This window comes from Phaethon aethereus (assembly GCF_964289735.1).
Source record: "Phaethon aethereus genome assembly, chromosome: 14".
Classification (NCBI taxonomy): Eukaryota; Metazoa; Chordata; class Aves; order Phaethontiformes; family Phaethontidae; genus Phaethon; species Phaethon aethereus.
Window position 1 is genome coordinate 15,874,777 of NC_138590.1, and position 22,063 is coordinate 15,896,839.

Here is a 22,063-nt window from a genome sequence, read left to right on the forward strand (position 1 = left end):
TAAAGGGAAAAATTTGGGCGCCAACAGCTTTTGATGGGCTCTGGGAGACCTGCCACACCTTTCACCTTCTCTTCATGTCTTGTCTCTAGCAGGTGTATCGTGCTGATGAGCTGTAAAAGTAGCAGATGCCACAAAGGTTTATTTTCTTAAGAGACGCAACATGGGAAAAATTTGCAAGGAAATCACAATCCTTATTAATGTCATTTTCACAGAAGATTACACTCTCCTGCTGTCTCTGTATCGCACCGAAAGACCCAATCCTGAAAAAGCGTCTTTGATGCACTTGTATGAATGTTGGGCTTTTTATATCTGGTGGATGGGGCAGAGAACAGCAGAGCTAAGCTGCAGCAAGCAGGGCACGTAGCGAGCATTGGGAGAAGCGTGGCCAGGGGCTGGATTGCTTTGAGGCAATGGACGGAGCAGTCTGCATCTAGAGAAACTCTTAAGAGCAGCCTGGATAAGGTTTGTCAGAAGTGTTTTCCCTGACTGACAGCCTGAGGAAAGGGTTAGGTCACTTCTCCCGGTCCTTCCCAGGGTTATTTGTCACCAGTGCTGGAGCTCCTGTGTTATGTCAGGGTCCTGTGTACCAAAAAACTTGTTTCTTAGAGATTTCTGGAACTGAAGTCCTCCTTACAGTTCCTGGAACAACGGCTTTTGGGGAACATATTTTGTTATGAAGGTCAGAGATTAACACCCTTCCCAACACCCATAACAACCTGCCTTAAAAATCTCTGCTTGGAAATCTTTTAATCTTCCTTAGATGCTTTTTGAACATTTTCCAGGAATGTTCTGCTCTTTCCCATTCACAACTACTAAATATACACTCTGTTTGGACTGCAGACCTCAGTCTATTTTTACATTTATTTCCAGCATATTTTAATTTTTCTACCCTTGATAGAACAATTTGGTCTGTTCTTAAACCCAAGACCTTGCTGCCCCTTCTCTTGTTGTTGCCCAGTTTGTGGCATCACTTACAAGGGGTTTATTATTCTGGGGTACTTCTGTGTGGACGAGGACTGTGCTAGCTTCTGTCTGGCTAGAGACAGACTTAAAAGCGGAAAAAAAGTGGGCAGGAAGGGAATCAGTTGTCCCTATACAAAGGAGTAATAAAGCACCTCTGCAGTCTCTTATCCCGTTTGTAAATGGTTAACTGAGTTTTGGGGCAGAAAATACTGTAATAGAGCAGTGAATTCCTGCCTGTGGAGCAGTTCTCGTTCCTCTGGGTTGAAATGGCGAATGGTTTCCATGTGTAAAGCAGAAAACAAGTGACTGCTTGCTTTCTTGTCCTCCTGTGTGCTAATATTTAGCAGGGCTTTATTTATTTGATTAGGTGCAAGGAATATGCGCTCATTGTTTACATTGCATGAATGGGAATGGCAAGAAGTAGATTTTTATCATTGTTACTCTTGTCTTTGGTTGCTACTCTGGCCTCTGGAGTGTTTATCTGGATCTGGTGAAGATTTAAAGTGGGGGAGAGAAGGGGGGTTTGAGGAAATATTCTCAGGCGTGTGGGCAGTGAGGGACCTATTCCATTTGTGAGCTTTGACTTGATTAAGCTTATACATCTCCACTTGACCTTCATACAGAAATTCACCCTTTAAATAATGGTTCTAAGTCTCTAGGGTCAAATCCAAGCTTCTGTGATGCAAAACATTACTAATGAAATTATCGTGTCCTGAGCTGGTAACATCTCGCTGGGCAGAGAGGCTGAGCCCAGAGCAGCGACGGGATGTCTCAGCCCTGCTTGGGACCTACCTCCAGCCTTTAGGAAGGGGGTTTAAATCCAGAAATGGTCAGGCTTTAAGTGTGGGTTGAAGCACTGCAAAGCTCAGTTCCCACAGGGACAGTCGCAGTCCTGCCCCGCCACTCCTGCTAAGTAGCACCCACCACAGCAGCTGGCCTGGCTCTACTTATTTATCTTTCCTCCAGCCATGGGCTGTGCCCTGTGCTAGCGACAGAGATAAATTCAGCTCTCTCAACAACACTGGTGCTTTAGAAATGGGGGAAAAGAAGTCCCAGCCCTGAGTCTATTACTATAGAAATACAATCCTTAATCCAGTTGGATGGTGCTGCAGAAAGGTTGACCAGAGCTTCCAGCATGAAGGCAGGTGAAAGGGTTAAAGACAAAGCTAGTGCTTGTCCCTCCATGGCATTATCTGTATGATTGCTTTTCATATCTTGTTTATTGTGGTTAGCAGAGCAGCTATAATATAGAGTGCTAGATGCAATAAATCTTGTCGTTGCAAACAGCATACTTTTCATCAGAGCTCAAGGAATTGCAAAGTAAGCATTCAAAGGCAATCTATAGATTTAATTACATAGAAAGTCTAACCTGTGTAGATCTTAAAGGAAATTATAGCCGTGAAGATTACATTATGTTCCGTTTCATTTGTATTACGTGTATTATCCTATTTTAGTTGTTATGGGGACACAGACAACGGCACTGCCAGCGCGGTGTCTTCTGTGGTTTCGTATCAGCACTGAACAGCCAAAGATGCTGGTAATTTAAGGGCTGATTTTTTTCCCTTTCTGACAGCTATGTCTATAAATTTGCACTCCTGCATTTTAAAATCTTCTCTGATGCTAATTGTAGCCCAAGAAATCCCATCAGGCAAAGGAAACCACCTCCAATTTTCTTTATTTACTGAAAGACAGTCCTGTGACCACAAATCAAAACTCTGTGTATCGAAGTGACAGGTCCACATTGCTCTAATCTCCTCATCGCCACACTCGCCAGCTCAGTCCCCAGCACTGGGCTGGCCACGACAAGTCCCCCACCGGAGGGACACGCTGTATGTCCCCCTGCCCTGGGCAGGAGTGGGGAGGTCACTTGCCCTGTCAGTGAAAACCACCCACACGAGTCCTGGGTGTTTGGAATTATAACAGTTTTAGCAACTTCCATTTTTTCCTGGATTTTTTTTGCAAAATCCCCAGCTTGGGATGTGCTGACATGCGAGCTTGGGTAGATCAGCTGATCTGTGGTATGGGGTCCTGAGGGGACAGGATGGGTGGCTTTAGCACTTCCTCTCCTGCTCAACTTCATGCCAACTATTTGCAATAGCCATTTGATCTCCAAAATCCTCAAGTGGTGGCTTGTTGCACTTGTCCCTTGGTGGACCTGAGCATCAATGTGCTGCAGGGCCTTCCTCCCCCAAGACAAGCCTCATGGAGACTGCAGGGGTGCAAGGGGCAATGTGGGAGGCTTTTGCTGAGGCTGGCTTCCTTGGTAGATGCCAGTTAATGAACTTGAGGCTCTAAGCAAATTTCTGGGGGTGGTTCGCTTTAGGTAGCGAGGTCTGGTTCACCGATGGTTTGCCAAGCTGAAGTCTGAGCAGGGTTGCTGGCCCCAGGCTCAGTTCCCCAGGAGGGACAGAAATAGGACTGTTAGAATTGGAGAGATGTGTTTGTCGTTGCCAATTAGCGGTGAGACCAAGTTGGGTTAAAACGCTCAGCTCTGTATCTGTGGCTGCTGTGCAAACACCATGATGTGGTCTATGGTTGGGAGAACCTGTTCTGGTCTTCCCAGCTCACTTGAAGGGTTGGGGAACTCCTTGGTGGTAGGTGAATTTTCCAGATGTGTCACTGAAGTGTTTCACTTGGACACGTGATTGATGTTGTTGGGTGCACTCCTACGCACCATGAGTCAGGAGGAGGTTGCCCAACCTGAGGTGCCCTCAGGGGAAAGTGTTGCTCAAACAGGTTCATCTGGGAAGGAACACCAAAAAGTCCCAGCTGGGAAGGGGCAGAGCAAGAGATGGATCTGCCCCAAATTCTCCACACCTTTCTCATCTGCAGCACCGAGAAGGGCTGAGGGGTGTTTGCACCCATTTCACTGACTCACCGGTCACTTGAGTCTCATGCTATGAAAATGGCGTTCACAGCCCTATGGATAAAAAAATGCAAAATTGCTACTGGCTTATTTCATTGTGTTGGGCTGTAAACTGTGATTCAGGAGCTACTTCACAAGGGCTTGCACCGTTGGTGGCACAGGGAACCTCAGGGACAGTGCCAGGCAGGAGTGGAGGGGTCACCACACGACCAAAATTCATGGGTTTTGTTTCTGGTCATGGCTTTCCCACATGGTACAGCCCAAAGTCCCCTGGCTCTACAAACCACTGAGTTTGTCCAGTGCTTCAGTTCACCATCCTTCATTGGAGATGGATATTTTCTACTTCACGCTGAGGCTGGAAAGACAGAAGTAATTGGTAACTGTAAGGCATTCTGCTGAAATGGTAAGAGCAGTGTAAATACTAGACCAAAACTAAAAAGTGCATTTTCTTCCATCTCACTAGCATAAAGTAAACCACAGCGGACTACAGAACATAGTCTAAAATAGCTAACAGCTAAGCTTCCACAGCAAAATAAAATACATGTATATAGTACAAAAGCACTTATTTCCATCCGTAAGCAATAGATGCTGAGGTTTCGCTCCTGCTTCACTGGCAGCAGCCTCAGTCTCCTTGAGACCCCCTTGCCAAATCCCCTGAGGACCAGGGGTAGCAGTATCTTGGGTTTAGCACAATTAAGATACCGTACTGGACAAATTAAAAATAAAAGAGATTTCCTACAGCTGTGCCAGTGATAAAACTTGGAATAATTATTTCAAGTTCTGTGTGACAAGACAGAGCGTGGCTCAGTCCTCAGAGCGGCAGGAGCAGCGGGGAGGTCACTGCCTGGACCGCAGCGTGAGCAAGGAACACCTTGGTGGGAGTTTCTGCAGCCCAGCTGTCTGCTTCCCTTGCCGTGCTCGACGTTCAGGGATTTTTTTTTTTTTTTAAAAACATATTGCTCTACACTTGAGTAGCAGCGCAATCCCAGAAATGGGCTCTTCTGTTCATACATGTGGTAGGAGCAGTGATGTGTAATTTGTGTGGACCAGGGAAATCCTGGCCCACGTTGTTTTTAATGAGAAGTTCTTAAAAGCTGGTTTTTGAGCTGATGGCAAACCTGTGATAGGAGCTGGTGCCAGCAGCTGTGCACACAATGACTTGTGTGCTTTTCAATTTAACACAAAGAAAAGCCCTCTTTCCCAAAACTCTTCCTGGACCTGCCTGTGCCCACCTCGTAAACCTCCATGACTCCCTTTGCACCTCTCCTGCTCTGGTGGGAAAAGCAAAGCATCTGTGGTGACCTTCTATCTGTCCTAGTTTTTGGCTCTCCTCTGCGGCTCCAATACAGATCTCCATAGTCTCTCTGGCGCAGGGTTGATGGCACGGGTAAGTCGGGCATTGAGCTATGCCCTGATGCTTGCACAAACCTACAGTCTTCACAAAGCTCCGGAGAAAACCTTAGTCCTGCTTTATCCAGACCACATTCGAGGTGATGCTGAGCTCCCCTAATCTCACTGTTATTTTTTTCCATGGCCTTCTCTGGGGGCTGAGATTCCCCTCCTGGTTCAGGATTAGGCCCCTGGGGACTGGCACTGCCCCCGCTCCCTCTCTGAGCAGGCGTTGGGTTGGTGACAAATGGGCGCAATCATGGCACGTGTCTAGATTTTCGCATGCAGAGCTGGTTTGTAAATGGAGCAGTTTGTTAATGCAGAAGGAAATGGATAGATATTAATTGCTCTCCAGCGCTTTGTCATTTTTCATGTAGGTCATTGATGAAATAACGGTAACCTGAGGGAAAACAGAAGAAGAGAAACCGAGGTTGGGAACAACCTTGAAGTCAGGGGAAAACCCCCTTATCAGCTCAAGGCAGAGCTAGGCTGCATTTTAAGCTGAAATTTTTCCAGTAGATTTGCCAATATCCAAATGTTTCAGGAATTCTTCTTGGCCTCACCAAGCTGCTTATACAAAAACTGCTTCTGGAAGTCAAAACATTATTTTAACACTTCCAAAATGAGCCATTTTGATTTTTCTTCAAATCTCTCATTTTACATTCCTTTCATTATGAAACCTGCAAATCGGGGGCGGAGGGGAACACGGACCGCTGCCAAACCTCATTCAGCCCCACATTGAGAGCAGAGCAAAATACTTTTAGACTAAACAGAGATGAGCATTGTATTTGAGTCCTGAAAGTTTTCCAACTTCTCTTTTCTACCTTCTTCTCTTAGCACACTTACTTTCTTTTGGGGGATTGCAAATGAACTATAATAATAAAGGTGATGATGCAATTATTTTCCCGGCTGAGGACAAGCTCCTGTGTTGCAGTGGCAATAGTGAGTTTATTGATGTTGGACCCAGCAGACCCTTGAGTGTGGACAGGGCTTAGATGAAAAATGATGGTACTTCGGTCTGTACTGAATCCAACCAAACATCATTATGATCATCTTGGGCCAGCTCTGGGGAGAGGAGTCTTAATTACCCAGGTAGGTGTTCATTTATTAACTCCTGTAATTTAGCAGGGAGAAGAACCAATAAAGAGGCAATGCTCTTTTTATAGCAGTGGCACTCTGCGTGCTATTCGCTGTTCAGAGGAGCAATGAGCAGGTACATGTATTCAACGAAATGTATTAAATTTCCAGTAAACAGCAGAAGAAACCGAATAATCCATGTTGGATTCTTTTGCCCTTTACAGATGGCGTGTTATGGCTTTAAAGATGCAGATATACCACAGCCTTTGGTCTGGGGAAAGTCCAGGGGAGAATAGAGTGCACTTGAACTGCTTTTGCTGTGAATTTATAGAAAGCTTTGACCTTAAAGGGAATAGTGTAGCTTTGCTCTGTCTGTTTGCACTTTGCATCGCTCGGTGATGTTGCCTAGCTCTCAGCACGCTATTTCATTTATACATGCATTTCTAATAATCCTTTCTCTGTGCTTCAGTCTCTCCTCCATTTTTTCTTTTTTTCCCCCCAGTCTCCGCATTCCTGGCAGTTGCAGTAGTTCAGGCTGTCCAAGAGCTGATAGACAAAACAACCCCATGTTCTCACCGTCTTTAAACACAGGAAAGATAGAGGCTTTTCTTGGAGAAAAGGCTTTGCCACTCTGTTCTAAGTAACATTTGAATGTCACATCCCAAAAATGAGATTCTGCCCTTCTCCCCGAGAGCAAGGCTGGGAAAAGCTGTCTCTAAATTGACCCAACAGCAAGCAGTCATTGAAAGGCATCACTTTTTTTTCTTTTTTTTTTTTTTTACAGCTTCCCTTCCCCTCACCTGTGATGTAAGTAGTAATTTGGTGGACACCGGGTGCTGGCTACCTACATCATGTGTGATTAATACTCCTTGTGCCAGCTGGACCCGTTAGCTCTATTTTCCTCCTGCAGCTCCGGGAGAGACAGCCGCATCGCTGTGCCCTGGTTAAGCCTGTGTCCCTGGGTGGGGGGGAACTCAAGACTACCCAAATCCCAGACTATGAGGAATCAGTGGGTTGCATGGAGCTGGTTTTACAAGGCTTCTTGCAGACATCTGCTTCCCTGAAGCCTAATGAAACCCGCAGGCAAAAGGCATCCCTCTGTTCGAGGGGGCTGCAGATACCAAGACACTGGGTGCCTTCCACAACCCTGTTCCTGGCCGGGGGATTTCTCTCCTGGCTGCGTCAGCGTTAAGGCTGGAGCCGACGTAATGTGTGTGATGAGCAGTTTCCTCTCTGTGTTTGCTGCAGATGGTCTGAAATTCACTGTGGTCTTACTGTGAGAAACCGAACGCCGGTGCTGCCCACAAACACACCGGTACCGCAGCTCGCATGTGCCCGCTGGCCTCTGTTGCATGCTCTCATCAGAAGGTTCAGCCCCAAGCTTGCTTTATCCTCTTGCAAAGCAAATTTGGTGCTGCCAGACTTGGAGCGAGCAAGTCCACAGGTGTGGGATCCTTCCCTGACCTCCCATCACAGACCTTGGTGAGGCAGGTACAGGCAATCAGGCAGACATGGGGGAGGCTTGATGCACGTTGCTGCTTAACGAAGCGCGATTAAGTGATGTCCATCACAGCGTGGCTGCTGCTCCCTGAAAGGAGTTGCAGCCTGTGGGCAAGACCTTTCCCCACCATGTCTCTGCCTCCCTCCTGCCCTGGTGTGGAGGCAAGAGGTTTCCCATGTAGTCTGTTCCTACATGAAGAAGAAACAAGTGATTTTCAGTGTACTCAAGATGAATGCACCTAAGCAGGGGTGCTGTTAATATCCAGTGTTCAGTGCACTGTGCTTGGCCCCATGGCTGCCCAGCCCAGGTGTTAATGTCACCTGTGGGCAATGTTTGTCCCCATCGCCGTTGTCCTTCCCGGCTGGGGAAGCTGCTTCCCTGCGTCGCACTCCCATCGCCTGCCTGCAAACAGGCTTCATGCTGCTGTGGCCACCGGTGAGAGCTGCTGGCGTGCACGGGGCTCTTTGGGTAAGCAATGCTGAGTACAAAAAAATTATTATGGCCAGGATTTTGTACAGGTGCTAAGAGATGGAGGTTTTGTAGGTGGTAAGGGAACACTGGAAAAGTTAGGGGGGAAATGGTTTTTATTATGTTCTAGTGTGGGGAAGATATCTTTCGGGCTGTTCTTGGGAAGAGTCACTCGGTGCATATTGCACGGGGCCATTAAAGCAAGCCAGGCTCAGCGGGGCTTCTGGTGGCAGGGGCCTTCTCAAGTAGGGACGGGGGAACCCTGAAGGACCAACACAAGTGATGTCTCCTCCTCCCAGAGTGTCCCAAGCCACCCCCAGGATGCTTCTCATGCCCCAAAGCAGCTGGGGTTGAGGATCTGCCTTAATGCTTCTGCAAACCCTTCGGAAAAGCAATTCAGACCGATTGCTCCCAACACTTGGAGTGGGACCACGAGTCCCGTGGATGTCACTGTCACAGGTGAGAGGCACGGCACAGCCTCCGAGCAGCTTCGTCTGCCGCGGGCGTGTTCGTGACTTCAAAGGCAGGAACTGAGAGGTTTCTCAGAGCCTTGGCTTTGTTATTCATCTTCTCCAATACTCATAAATTATCAACAAACAACCTCAGCTATCAAGTCGGTGAGGAGGACTGGGTAATTATGTTTGTGGTTCAAAATGAGGGTTGTCAATTTTAATTAGGGAAAGCTGAGGGCACAGGGAATTTTTAATGTTACTACCTGAACTCTCGAATGCCACACAGAAAATAATTGTAGATGAAAAATGAATCAGGGCTTGGTAGGGAGTGCAAGGGGTATTCCTTTTCTTCCTGTTTTATTATTTTGCCCTCTGGGAAGCGAACTGGGGTCTAGCTATACAATTGCCAACAGGTTGGCTTTTAATAACAGTAAGAAAAATGTATAGGCGAATACCAAAGGGACTGGGGAATTTCAGGAGGAATCAGATTTTTAAAGCCCAGGACTCATTAATATTTAAAGAGATTTCTCAGGTATTCATTTCGGAGCCAGGCCTGCTACCCACAGGGTGCTGCTCTCTGGGGCTCTGGTATCTGCAAAGTGATCCTGAGCCATTTTCTGCCCTGCCCGTGCCTATGGCCATGCCCATGCCGGCAGGTTTTCTCTTGCCCCAGCACTCTGCCCTGGTGCAGGCAGGGCAGGATTTGGGCTTTGTACCCTTCCCAGGCAGGGCTCAGCTGCGTGCATGGAGAAAGCTTGAAAAAGGCAGAGTGAATTGAATTGTGACGCTCCCTCGGTTTGCAATGGGAGCGAGGTGCTTTGTGCTCCTACAGCTACATCCCTCTGTAGTGAGGGTGACACCAGAGCTTGTCCCGGGGACGATGGAGGGACAGAGGATGCCTGGCTGTCGCTGCACAGCAAAGGGCTTCTCCGCTGCATAGAGCTAAAGACTGAGGAGCATCGGTCCCTCCATACCCATTCCTCCTAAAATCAAGGAAGCTTCATCCTTTAATGCCACTGGCAGCTGGAGGGGCTGCCTGTGTGACTGCAGTATCTGAAGAGCAGGCAAACGTCAGCCCATCGTGGGGAGTGTGGGCTAAGTTTTAATCAGGCCAGTATCCCCTCCTAATTTATTTTCCTTCATTTAGACAGGATTTGCTGGATTGCATGTGAACTTGTGAATATTTATGAGAATGTTGGGTTTTTTTCTTGCTGCTCCTGTGATTAACCGGTTTGGTACTTCCCAAGGACGTGCAGAGTGAAGGTTAAACTGAAAAGGCCCAATCCTTTCCTGGTGTTACCCTTTGATAGGAGAACTGTCAGGAATTATATTGGCCTCTGCACATTCACTGGGAAGGGTTTTTCCTTAGCCAGACAACAGCACCTCGCTTCAAGTGTGCTTGGTACCAGGGTGCCAACAGAGCTAGATCCAAAATATTCTCAGGACAGCAGAAAGATGTTTTAGTGGGCTTAGATCAAGCCCAAAGCAAGGCAGCTGCAGCAAATGAGCTCCCATTCGCTAATGTAGTTTTATAATAGATAAGCTGCAGACAAGTAGTTGACAATTGTAGTTAAGTCATAAAAATAATGAAAAAAATTGCAATTATTTTTCAATACTACTTACTTCCATTATGGAATCTCTGACTGGAAATACTTTGGGTCACTCAGCTGATGCCGATGGGGAAGATGAGATCGTTTACAGCAAATGGTGTCACTGGCTGGATTCACAGTCCTGCTGACAGTCTGGTGTTGCAAAACCAGCCTGGATCTGCTGGCAGATGAAAGTCTCTTGGTTGCCTCTGAGTGCCATGGCATGTAAAGTAGTCCTAAGTCAACCTGTAAATGAAAGGACTGACTCTGATCTCAGTTATACTAGTAAAAAGTGAGCATAAATTTACTGCCATGGGCAGACTCAGGATCTGACCCCTTTTGCAGAGTGCCATGGATTCAGGTGGACCCAAAAAAGCCCCTAAACCTCCATGTCCTGGGGTGAGCGGGTGCCAGCCCTTCTTGTTCGTACAGGTGCAAACTGGAGGCAAGTGCCGAGGGTTAAACATACCTCTGTCCTGTCTCAGTCTCCAGTCCTGCCTTCACTCCTGAGAATCCCCGCTTTAATCCCAGTAAAACCGAAGGGTTTGTCTCTGTCACACCCTTTGCAAAATCTCATTGTGAGAGTTTCCAGGTGCCTGCCACATGGATGGGTAAGGTCAGAAATTAAGGGAGGAAATGAGAGAAGCTTGTGTTCCCAAGCCCCCGGCTCTTGGGTACCCTGGGGTACTTGCGGTCGCACGCGGATGCTCACGCCGCGATCCTGAGATGCTGGAAAGTGTCTGTGGTCTGGGAGAGCAACTCAGGTGTTTCTTTTGCCAGGCAGGGTAACCCAAACCTCACTGATGTATCATCCCCAGTCGGGTGCTGGATACAGCTGCCTCATTGTGAATTTCGGCTTCTCTTGCTGCAGTTACTGATTTGCAACCAGGCTTTGGGAATGGGGATATTCGTACCAAGGAAAACTGCAGCCGGGCTGAATAGCTGCTGTGCAGCTTGGTCGCCTACCGCCGCACCTAGTGCCAGCTCTTTAACCGCTTGATGCCCGGCGGCTGCAGGAAAAACACGCATACGTGGAGTACGCTCCTGCCAGCCTCCACGTTTGTGGTTGTTTCTGAAAATTGCAGCCAATGGCGCTTCAAGCTTTGCTGTGATTTGGGGACAGGAGGTCAAAGTCTGGCAACAAAACCATTTGGCCCCAAGGTTTTGAGACAGAAGAATCTTGGGGATGTGATTAACTTGGCTCCTATTTATTATCCTAGCTCAATACAGCCAAGCCGGTTCCTTGTATCAGAAGATCTAGCCCATTTTGGGGTTTATTCTGTTGTAACCAGACAAGCTGTGGGATGCTGTCCTGCAAATGGTTTGGTGCCCCCAATTATTTCTCTCCAGGAGCCTTCTTTGTTCAGCCTGCTTCCCAGGTGAGTGCCTGGCATCATCTGGAGGGCAAAAAGTACTGTCGCTTGTCCGCACTGCAGCGGAGAGCTTGTAAACTGTCTGGCTGCAAATGGGATAGAGGGTGGCAATTAAAATGTGCTCTCACATTATAGAAAGAGGTTGCAGACAAGTATTTATCAGCTCCTAGGTCTTCAATAGGCTGGTAAAACACCAGAGCGTAATTAAAACAACAGCTTAATTAAATGGTGCTACAGTTTTAACCTTGCCTAGGAAAATTGTTGGTTTATTCCTCTAAAGCATGTGTTCGGAAAGGGAAGGACAAGAACATGCATAGACAAAAATTTGAGTTGTTGGCCAAAAATACCCAAAAATGCGGTCAGGGGATAAAGCATTTGACTGGGCTTTAGGAGAATGACCTTTATTCTGCTGCTGGCTTCTTTGCCAAGTCACCCCTGCTCTCTGCATCCCCTTCGCTCTGTCCACAAAGAGAGAAAAAGAGATGAAGGCTGGTTTGCAAAGAGCAAAGCTGCAGGAGGCAGCTGAATTCGCCCTCCCGTCCCGCGGATCCTCTCTTGCAGCAGGCAGCACTGCCTGCACCAAGAGGTTATGGGATGAGTGTGTCATTTATATCCCTGTTATAGGGGTATAAATGGCAAATGAATGAGGCTGAGCCTGCAGTAAGACAGGGAGCAGGGGGATGCAGTAGCTTCCCGTCACCAGCCCGGGCTGGTGCCATGCTGTCTTGTCGCCAGAGCTGTGCCAGGCACAACCCAAACCGTGTTAAATCACAGGATAATCCCCTGCTTTCCTCAGGCCTCAAGACCAAGGTGACGGAGGGTATAACAAGGCTTAATCAGCTGGTTTTAAAAACTGCTAATGAGCCATAAATTGAGCCTGGCTTCTTTATGACCAGGAATGCTTATGTTTCTGTCAGTGAGGGTGTTCAACGGGCTGCTCCACAGAGCATCGCCTACGAGCAGGGAGCTCTGTCAAACCAAGCGCAGGGTTTGACCTCAGCTCCCGCAGCTTGATGCGGTTTATTTTTGGAGTTTATCACACAAGTGTGGCAGGGGCCTTCCTGCTCTGGAACAGCCTGTACGTGCAAGGAGACCGCGCCGGTCACAAGCGATGTCCGGCTGCACGCACCCTGGCAGGGACCACTTCGGTGCAGCCCTTCGAGGGCTTTTGGTCCTTGTTATGAAGCTGTTCCTGAAGACGAGCGTAAAGAACTGCAAGCGCCTTCCTTCCTGTCTGTTGGCATTTGTGGGATCTGACCTACTTCTTGTTATTTGTAACACAAAAGCCTCCCTTGTTTTCTGACTTGCCATGAGCTACTGCAGGAGCGTTCGGTGCCTGGGAGCCTTCGTCGGCTCCAGGAGGGGGTCCTGGCATCTCGTACCGCAGTAAGCTTCACCTTAGAAAAGCTGTTGCCCAGGGAAGGAAAGTAGTTTTTGGGGTGGCCGATGCCAGCTCCACATGTGATGACCAGGACTTATCCCCAATGTTGCTGCTCCGACCTCCCCCTCCTTGCACCCGAGCTCGGAGCCGCTCCTCCTGCGGCCGGGGCTGTCAGGGCGCAGGGGCTGCTCGCCTTTCTGCTCCCAAAGCCCAAATGTGCAAACCCTCAGCAAGAAATTCTGCAAAACTGTACTTTGTGTGGCCACAGCCCCTCCCTGTCTCTGAAAGAACAAGGACAGCGAAAGCACCGCGGGGCGGGGGCCCTCTCTCAGGCCCTGAGCAGCGTCACCTGACGTGGCAATATTGCAGTTAAAGGCGACAAGGGGTGAAATGGAAGCGCAGAAGCTGCCCTGCTGCTGCCCCTGCGAGCTGTACCCCAGGCCGACCACGCCTTGGCACAGGGCCGCGCACGCCGCTTGGGCTGCCTTGGCCTGCAGCACCAACATCCCGCGGCTCTCCGTGTCCGCGTGCCAGTGGCCACAGCGGTCCCCGCGGGGGGATCAGCCTTTTTTTTCTTTTTTTTTTTTTTTGAGGGCATACAGGAAAGAAGCCTTTTCTGTGCTACAGGTTGCAGCAGGCGTGGCTGGGCTGCTGGGAGGAACCCCGATGTACACAGCAGAGACCTTTCGCCTTCCCCGCTACCCGTCCACCAGCAATCCTGGGCTGCCACCCCACGGGGGAGAAACGGCCGTTGTGAGCCAGGGAAAAGGTACACAGGGTGTACTGAGGATTTTGGAAAGACTGAGCTTGAACAGGGAGGAAGCGTTAATATATGCTCTTTCCCCTTGTAAATATTTCTTCAAAAGACACTGCAGCTATCTAGGGTGCTCCTACACAACAGCAAGTCATAAATGATGGCTTTCTTCAAGTAGTGTAGACTGGAAGCTCAGTTAAATACATCAAATTAACTGTCAAAATAATCTTCCAGGACTTGATGAGCCCAAAGATTAAACGGCATGTTATTTCTTCTCTGTGCATTTTTTATCTTAGCAAAAGGGATTTACAGTAGATTCCAAAATCCATATTTTAAATGAATTGTAAATAGTTTCTTGTAGACTTGGCCCATATGAAAAGAATTATCGCCCAAAACAACCCCTCTGTCAGGGGGAATGTAGGTTAAAGAGAAATGGGAAAGTAAATACATGTAAAAGTTTTACAGTGAATTCTGCAGGGGGCATGTTTATTTTCTCCTTTGATTCTCCAAGCCTGGCTTCCTATGCAATTAAAGGGTCTAGCTCTTCAATGCAAAACATACAATCATTTCTTTTTTGTGTCATCAGTAAATATTTGGGCTGAAACTGTTTAAACATAAGCTTTCAATAATCTTTGTTTTGATTTTTCCTGTTCTCTGGCTGAGCCTGGGTTTGAATTTCCGTAGACTAAAAATACATTATTTTCTTTAAAGAGCTTAGATCTTGTTAATTTTGCTGTTTATCTGTTACCAGAAGAGTCTAATCCTTCTTTGACTGTTGTTCAGCATCACGTAGTTAAACAACTATACAGGATATGTAGCGGGGAGTTGTAATTTTTAACCGTGCTCTTTCAGGTACCTGAGCCCACTGCTGACATAGCACATCCACCATGTATTAAATTGTATTGCCCTTACAAAACCTACTGCCACGGGGAGCAAAAATGTTAACAAATAGATGCAAAAAGGTGATAAAAGACAGAAATAGAAGAGGATGTTAGGAGGCATAGGGCAAAGAGAGATATTGGTGGCAGTCAATCCTGATTTTCAGGATAACAACATGACTCTGAGGCACCATTCTCCACGCTGTTTGTGTTTGAACATTGACAGGGAAGGGCTGTGTGTGCCCAACGCCTGGCTTCAGCCTTAGCTGTGATATTTATCCATGTATTTATCCGGGGGTCTGCATTTCAGCTTCCCTTCTAGGATATTTTATGGGGAACAGATGATGATTTTCTTTAATTTATTTGAAGACCTGTAGGGTAAAGAAGCAGGGAGAGGAAAAGAAAACCAAAGCTTCTGAAGGATTTCCCCATTTACTGGGCTTCTGGATGTTCATGTCAAAGTTAAAAAGTAACGTTAATTACAGGCATCCAGAAAGAGCCATAATCATCTGTCATTCATGGTGACAGAATGACATCTCCTGTTTGGATGGTTCAGCATTACTATTCACAGTCTCAAGAGCTCAGGCTATAAAGATAACTATTTCTGACAACCTCAGGAGATGAGTTTGACATTTTGGATGTATGTGTGTGCAGGGGAGGTCGTATGGCAGTGCAGGTATGTGTTAAGGCCTTCCACAGACAAAGAGCAAACACGTATTTTAATTCTGAGCAACTTTTAGTTTGGATAAAGGAGGAAATAAGCACAAAAGAAGAAAGCACTGAAGGTGGAGTACCCCATGTGCCCTCCATATAGCTTGTATTCCGGCTTTACCGCTATGTCCTGTTAAGCTAGATACTGTGCACCCCTAATGACATTGAACTCCTCCAAATAGCCAACAGATCACAGAATCATTAAGGTTGGAAAAGACCTTTAAGATCATCAAGTCCAACCATCAACCCAGCACCACCATGCCCACTAAACCATATCCTGAAGTGCCATGTCTACACGCTTTTTGAATACTTCCAGAGATGGTGACTCTACCACCTCCCTGGGCAGCCTGTTCCAATGCTTGACCACTCTCTCCATAAAGAATTTTTTCCTAATATCCAATCTAAACCTCCCCTGGTGCAACTTGAGGCCATTTCCTCTCGTCCTATTGCTGGTTACTTGAGAGAAGAGACCGACACCCACCTCACCACAACCCCCTTTCAGGTAGTTGTAGAGAGCGATAAGGTCTCCCCTCAGCCTCCTCTTCTCCAGACTGAACACCTCTAGTTCCCTCAGTCGCTCCTCATAAGGCTTGTGCTCCAGACCCCTCACCAGCTTTGCTGCCCTTTTTTGGACAAGCTTGAGCACATGATGATGAAGTTTGATAAGTCATTAAACTATGGTAACTCAGTGGTGCATCTTCTTGCTCAATCTTCCCTTTTACCTGGGAGCAGATGCAAAAACAAAGCCTGCCACCTCCGTGGAGCTGTGCTGTGGGCTGCCTGCTGGCTCAGTGACCTGACCAGAAGGGACCTTCTCGGAGCTTCAACTTCATCCTTTGCTCCTGGAAATCTCCTTGTGGATTTTTTTGCCTCTAGCATAAGTCAAAGTGAGAAATGCTTGTTTGCAAAATAGACCAAAACTAGTAGCCATTGAGAGTTGGGTCTGTTTATTCCCTACATCTATGATGTCAACCTGTCATCAAAATCTTGCTTGAGAGTGCCTAAACTGAGTAAATTGGACTGGAGGGCCTGCCAGACCCAAATAATGGGTTTGGCATGCTAAGACTCACCAGTTCAGGACTGGTAAGTGCCCGTGTGCGGACTGACAGATGGCCAGTATTGCATCTCTGTGCAAAGCAAGGCATGATAATGTCAGATCTTTTTTGGCTGGGTGTTGTGTTTTTTTTCTTTTCCCTGTCAGATATCTATCTCTTGGAGAGTTAGCTTCTCTCATATCCTTCTTGAGTCTCTGTGTCTGCATAAAGTAGACCTCCTGGCTCCTGCTCAGCTCGGAGCGATGGGGGAATCTGGAGACCCTGCTGGCATTGCTGCCCGTCCCGCAAAACATTTCTGCGTGCTCTTGCCGCCTGTGTGCTGCTGTGGCTAATCCCTGCATTATGCTGCAGGTAATTTGCAAGTTTGGAGTTGGTTACGTAGCTTGAGCATATGAGGAATGCAGCATCTTCACCACTCTTGATTAATAATGTGTCATGAGAGATGGAAGTCATTTGCCTATGAAATTCATTAATGACGTGTTATAGTAATAATAACAGAAATAAAGAAGAGAAAAAAAAAATCCCCATCCAACCCCAAATCCAAGCTAAATAATGTAAGGAGCATCTCCTGTGAGTGTCTTGCTACAGATTAATTCAATAACAACATCTGAACGAAGCCAGGAGAGTGGCTCTGAGCCCAGAGCTCTGCAGCACTAGCAGTATTCACAGCCCTTATCGTGGCTTATTACACAAATGTTTTCCCTGCACTTCGCAGGGTTCCCTGGTTGGCTAATACACAACCATTGTAGAAATAAATATTTTGTTAATTTTTTTTCTTGCTAGAGGAGAGATCAAGTAGTAACTCTTCACTGCCACTGGGAAAGAATATGCAAAAGCTTGCTCATCAAAAGGTCAGGCTTACATTAGACGCTGCGAATACAGATAGAAAAGGAAATCTGCATCCATTCTGTCCTTTGGGTGGATGCTAGATGTTGTGAAGTTTGGTGTGCAAAAGTATTTTTTTTTATACTTATGGCATAATGTTTGCAATCTGGACTCTTTGAAGAAGTCGGTATGAATCTCTGCTGGGTCTTGACATGGGATTCCTAAGTAACATGATGAATTTCTTTGCTGTGTTTATTTTTCTCCCTCAGCTGAACCAGTCTCATAGTGTTTATTGTGTAGTTCATTATTTATACCGCAGCATTCAGCTGCCCTCATCGGATCAGCTCCCTCTGTGCAAACACACAGTGGGAAAGTCCCTTTTCTAAAGAGCTTTAGCCATTGGTGCTAATTAGAAGACAAAGGTGCCTGCTGCTCTCCCGTACTTTGTTCTTGCTCACAATAACAGGCAGTTTGTTTTCCACGATGTCCCGGGAGACGATGGGATTGTACCTCCCACGGGATTGTACCTCCCACGGACTTTTGCCAAGAGCCAGTGCCTCGAGGGTGCATGTTCAGAGCTGTCGGTGGAGGATTTGTCCATTCTGTGAACAGATAAAGATTTGCACCATACTCCTTTCCTGTAAGATATTGAAGTCCTGGCATGTCACTGGTTTGGTTTTTTTTAAGCACTAAATAAATCTCTTAGCCATGAGAAGTTGTCATCCAGGAGCCTTTATTTTAGGCAACCACAGTAGCATCCTCCAAACACACAGCCTTCACTTCAAGGACTCAAAAGGATTTCAGCGCAACTGCAACTTCCATCTTTCTTTCTCTTACAACTTTCTAGTCTCTGTTTGGGAAGATACGATGAAATTGTTTCCCACGTTCCTGATTATTACACAAGGGGAGCACAATATGCAATGAAAGTTGAAGTGATTTGTAACGTAGAACGCTCCAAAGGATATACAGCACAGGCAATGAGAGAACTGTTGGAACATAATCTTCTGGCAGTACATGAAAGCCCAATAATGATCTTGGAAACACATTGATTCATGGATTAACATAAAAGGCATCCAGCTAGGATGCTTTGTTCTGTTTTGGGTGGCATTGCTGGAGAGCTTGAGGAAGGTCAGTAGATCCCATTGACTCTCAGTCATTCCAGCTGGAAGTTGCATAAGAAGCAAAGACCTCAGAGAGGACCAGATACTGTATCCACTCTTATTGTTCCAGGGTAAATAAAAGAAAAAAATGCTTCTTATTTGTTTGAGCAGCTGTTGTTCTCCAGTGAATCTTCCATTTCATCATTTTCAAATGCAAATTGGCTAAGTAACTGTACATGGTTTCAAATTATAATTGAAGATAAAGTGGAATTTAAATACATAATTCTATTGCCATCGAAATGGCACAAGCCACACTACGATAGTGCAGTTAAAAGTGTTATGAGTGTAGTGACACAGAAAAAGCCAGTTGTGCTAGCCCGGCACATTTCTCTCGCCTGCATTACACTCTTTTTGAGAGAGACCAGAAAAGCAATGTCATGAAATAAGACCTGGAGGATCTGAAATGGTTTTAGTTTTGAAGTACAGCTGCTGTCATTGGCTTCCACATCTCTGTCTCAGCTGTTTCTGCAATGGGGGCCATTCAGACACATGTGGATAGATGTGGCTAGAAATGCAGACTTGGCACCATATATAGGATGCAAAGAATATTGTATACCTTATAGGAAGGTAAAGCCATGTCAAGCTAGAAGCAGAAAGCTGATACTTTGCACTGTAGCTTTCCTCTGAGCCTTGCACAGCCTCACGTGACGGGATGGGAGAAGTTGAGATAGCACACGAGATCGAATTCTGCGGACAGCCCTGGATATGACACCTCCGTGTCTTGGCATTTCTGCGCACACACCGCGTTGCTCCACGGCCGCTTTGGTGCTCTGGCTCTTACACCTCATGCACGAAGAGCTGCACGTCCACCACAGCGGTTTACTGCCCAAAGCACCACGGTTCGGTGACCCTGCGCTCCGAGTGCCGTGATAATCTGGTGACATACAAATGGTGACGCCTCTGCAACTGGAAGAGGACAGTAACTGATTTTAGGTGGTTTTCACGATATGCAAGTCTGACTGCAAACTGCACAGCTCCTTAATTAATGACTTGCTGGCTTCATTCCCCACTCATGGCTTCTCCATTTAGACTATTCTAGTCACATACACTCAAAACAGCTTTGGCTTTTACAGATGCAATCCAAAACATGAATAAATAACAATAAGTTCTGGCTGAAATGTGTTCAGGAAATATTTGATAGGAACTAATTTATTTTACTTTATTATTTAGCAAGCCAATATATAAAATTACCTAACACAACAGTAGATTAGCTGATGCACTCACTTTCTATTAGCTTTTGGCTGCTGTTATTGAAAGGCTCACATATATTTTTGGAGAGGGAGTTATGTAAGAGAGAGGGTTTTTTTAAATAGACAAGATATTTTCAGGGTTTCCTGACATAAAAGTATACTGAAGTAGTCCTGCATCTTCCAGCCGTTAAAGCATTGGTCCCTTATCTAAGCGTCATCTTAAAAAGCTTACATCCTAGGTTGGTTTTAAGGAAGATATCACTGAAAACTCTGCCATAAAGATTGCAGCTGGCACTGCCTGTCCTCAGGCACAGTCAGACTTTCCACCACATGGGTGAGGTGTCCCCAGGGGCTGGTTGTGTCCCCCAGGAATGGAGCATTGGCTTAGATCTCCTTGCCCTCGGCTCTGGAAGCAGAGCCCATCGCACTAACTCACCTCTAACATGAAAATGAAGCAGCATACACCGTAAGAGTGAAATCCAAATTTAAATACTACCAAAGCAAAGTGTCTTCCTGCACATGCAGTTCTGTGCTTGGGAAGGTAACGCCGGGTGCCCAGCTCCCTGCTGGGTGAGCTGTTGTTAAAGAGCACTGGTGTCTCGGGCAGTTTTCTGGGCTTCTCCCTCCTGCCACAGGCTGCAGCATCATGTTCAGGTTTGTCCGACAGAGAAACTGTGGGTAATATCGGTAATCCTAGAAACCAGGAAGACCAAAATGGACCTTAAGTGGTTTGGCTGCCCATGCACAAACATTGTCTCTGCTTTGACAACACAGTATGGACGGACGACTCGGAGTCGTAGGAAACCAGAGAGGGTGGAAGAAGGAGTAGCCAAATATATTCCCCTGGCTGTAAATAGCCACCACTGCAGTAAACCCTTTTGTTAGAAACAGTGCATTTGCATTACTGAAAAATAGAGTTACAATGGTAAGGGTGAAAACAGGAAAAACAGTGCTGGACTCCCTGCCCTTGGATCCTCAACATGTCTAGGAAAAGAAAGCAAACCTTCAGTAATTCTAACTACGGTGGAGTTTTATAATTTTTAGAGTTTTTCTGTTGTAGTCTGATTTATCTGTTAGACAAAAGAAACAGCTCGAAAGAACTACTTAGGCCCCAATCCTGAAAATGAGAACCGGTTAGAGGTCTCACAGTATCCGAATTAGATACTAATGTGTGAGTCTTTGCGAGAGAAGAAATATGGTAATATTCTCTGCAAGTGTTGTGCCCCTGTTTTGTAGAAACAATAAAAAACTGAGCAGGGTAACTCTGCAAATTTTATGGTGGGTCCAGATACTAAAGAAATATAAATGGAAATCTGTCTATCACATACCAGGAGAATATGAAAGTTGAATGTGTTGTACGCTTGAGCTGTTTTATTTGTACAGTCATTTATTCAGCAGTCATCCTGGTAGTTTTTCTACCCCTTCGACTTCGTGAAATTGTAGACAATTACACAGTTTCTTTACAAAGCGTTGTGTGGTTATATGGAAATTAAACTCTTTATTACTTAAAAAGGCCACAACGTGCAAGGAATTCGTTGGTATGTTTAAAAACTGGAATGATATTCTATTTAATTTTAGAACATTTAGCAAAAATTTAAAAAAACATTTAGTTCGTCAAGAGATGTGTCTAGGAAGTCAGCAACCTGAAACTAAGGGTTTGGCAAGTAAAAGCAGATATAAAATTCTTGGAGAGAAAAAAAATGGAGAAGAAACCAAAAGATTAGTGAAAGAAATCTGTAGTGGTGTAATTTCTTCTAATGCATTTAAGAAGGCAGTTAAGTGGGCAAGGCTGGCTAATGTGTAAAAAAAAGAGTGTTCATATATAGATAGGTCACTTTTAAGACAGGACAGGTTAAGTGACTTTGAGCACTAACAATATCCCCAGGGTTTGATGGGATAAAATGAAGAGAGAAACATAACCAAAGACAATAGAATATCGAGTGTGCTAGAAAGAGAAACCAGCAATTAATTTCTGGGGTTAATGGTAACACAGAGCAACACAACATATGTCTGGGGGGACCTGTGGAAGAGAAGAGCACCTGGCAGGGAAGGGCAGCGGGGAGGGAATCCTCCTCTCCCGTTGCCACCAAACGCTTGTCCAGCTCCCCACGTCCTACCCAGCTCCCAAAGGCACAAAACGCCAAGCCGTGCTTGACTGTCAAACTGCCTGAGTAACTAAGCAACGCCAAATATATATACACATATATATTATATGTCTTCCTCTCCCTCCCATATATAAATATAGGTAACAGTGTTCTGATACACCCAGCTCAGGTTCTGAAACTGGTTTCCCATTTCTGGTTATCCCTCCCTGAATACAAGCTGGCTTTTTTTGTCAGTGACCAAAAAAATACTTTGTCACGTTTTTTGAATGACTTTCTGTGTATTTTAGTTCTGGTCCCTCACCAATAGCATCCCGAGCATCCCGCAA